Source organism: Amblyraja radiata, chromosome 1 (assembly GCF_010909765.2).
Source record: "Amblyraja radiata isolate CabotCenter1 chromosome 1, sAmbRad1.1.pri, whole genome shotgun sequence".
NCBI lineage: Eukaryota > Metazoa > Chordata > Chondrichthyes > Rajiformes > Rajidae > Amblyraja > Amblyraja radiata.
Window position 1 is genome coordinate 136037664 of NC_045956.1, and position 2675 is coordinate 136040338.

Genomic DNA, 2675 nt, shown 5'->3' on the forward strand with positions numbered 1-2675 from the left:
AAAGTTTAGGAAATAGATGCAGGAGTTAGGCATTTGGTCCTTATGACTACTCTGCGACTCAATAGATCATCTGATTTTTGTTTACCACAGCACCACTATCCTGTGCTAACCCTTTTCAATTCCTTTAATACACATGTCCTAAGGACCTAAGGAATAGGAGTAGAATTAGGCCATTCGGCCGATCGTCTGCTCTGCTGATGGCTGATCTATCTCTCCCTCCTAAGCCCATTCTCCTGCCTACTCCCCATAACCCCTGACACCTTTAAATACATAAATCTATTGAGCTCTGACTTGAACATACTCAACAATTGAATCCCCATATAGCTTCCTTGGTAAGACAAGATTACCAAGGTTTCAACAACCTCTGGATGAAAATGTTTCTTCCGACCTCTACCTTGAATGCTGACTCCTTATTCTGATTGTGACTGTGATCTGGGTCTAGACACAGGGGAATCACCATCACTTCATCCACCCATTATACCCTATAAGGATTTTGTGAGCTTCACCGCGATCATGTCTCTTCTGAACCTTCCACAGTATAGGCTAAAATAGTTTTACCTCATCATTGGACAAACTGGGCCACATCCCAAGAATTTATATGATGAATATTCCTTGTACAATCTCTGTTGCACAAAAAAAAAACATTCAAAGTCCAGGACTGCATACTTTCCTCCAGGGCCTCTGTCTGTCATAGGGTTCTGTACTATGAAGAAGAGATTTATTTAAAAAAAAGAATGGTGTGCAAAGCACATTGGAGTTTGACTGAAAGTTGTAACTTGATAGTTTTTAATAGCTAATCCATACCTGTCATAAAAATGCCTCATGGTGTTGGTTACATATTGTAAAATATATGTAGCAGTGCCAAAGTGCTCAGGTAATATTTACAACTGTTACTAAACTGTTTAATGATTCCGCTTTTGTAGTGCAGATATATAGCACCTCACAATTGATCCGTTTAAAGCTTAACTACACAATGTTGACAGAGTTTTAACTTAGTTTACTTTTGGATAATGTGATGTGCAGAATATATGATTGCTGCAGTGCAAATTATTACCTTTTGTTAGAATCGTCCTGAATGCAGGATGTGTTTTATTAATGGAGCTAATTGATACTGTGACCTTTACCCGAATTTTACTAAAATAAACACAAGCTTTCATATCGTGTAACTAATTTCAAGGATTGCGATCGAAGAAGCAAAACAACATTTGAGGCAACTTTTAAATAGTGCAGCCTGCATAAGGGAATCAAACTGAAATGAATGTAGTAGGGTTGAGTTAGCATAATTTGTGACTAGAAATGGACCTGAAACTATGTTGTAAGTTACTAAGATGCAAATATATTTTTTAATTAATTTTTCTTTTCTGCTTTAATGGATACATTCATTTACAGTAAATAAGATCAAGCTAGTTAAAATAAAATGAGGGATCCAGATGCTACGTCAAGGTTGATTCAGGAAACACAGAAATCCTTGACATTGTCACAGGGGTAAGACAAGGTTGCCTTCTATCCCCCTTACTGTTTATTGTCATGATCGACTATGTCATGTGGAAGACAATGAACAATCCTGACAGGAATACCGTGGAGAACAGGAAGACCCCTCTCAGACCTAGATTTTGCCGATGACATTGCACTCCTAGCAGAGTCAAGCCACACCTTTCAAGAGATGACAACTGCTCTTGAAGGGAATGCAACAAAGGTTGGATTAAAGATCAGCTGCCAAAAGACTGAGACCATTCAGACCAACAGCCAATAGACCAACTGATAAACAATGGGGAACCTGTGGAAAACGCCACAAGATTTACCCATCTTGGTAGCATGTTCACAATCGATGGAGATGCAGAGGTTGACATCAACTCCTGAATTGGTAAAGCTGCATCAGTCTTCAGACGAATGCAGCCAATATGGTCTAATGGCGGGATATCCAAGATGCTAAAAGTCAAGCTCTTCCAGTCCGTAGTCCTCCCTACAGCCCTCTATACCAGTGAGACATGGAAAATCAGTGTGAAGATGAAAAATAAATTGGATGCATTCCAACAACGCTGCTTGAGGAAGATCCTGAAGACTAGCTACAGAGACCACATCACAAATAAGGAGATCTACCGGGAAACGGGGCATAGAGGTATGCAGGATGAAATTTGCAGGACACGTACTCAGAATGTCACCAGAATGTGCACCTAAGTTAGCAATGACATGGCAACCTGACGGAAGAAGGAAAAGAGGCCGACCCAAACTCCCATGGAGGTGAACATTCCAGAAGGATTTGGAAGTCCGGTACGCAAGCCTATCGAGGGTGGAAGCCGTCACACATAACCAAACAAAATGGCGAAAGCTTGCTGCCCAATGCACGCAACAGTGTGGAAGGAACTAAGTCTAAGTAAGTCTAACATTAAAATAAGCCTAAGTAGCTTGAATTGTGATTTAAAATGTAAACGGTAAGGCTCCGGGCAGTGTTGTATGTAAGTGGCAGAACAGTTCCATGGCAGAACAGAGTAGATAGAGTGGTGTAGAAGGCATTTGGCATTCTTGCCTTCATCATTCAGGGTGGGGCCAAGGAAAGTGCGTTCACGTCGCGGCCCTGTTTCCACCAATCTTTCCACCACCACGCACAAGAAGTGCAAGACAGACACCATTGTGCAGATGCTGAGAAGTGTGTTCAGCTCTGGCTGAACGTTCTA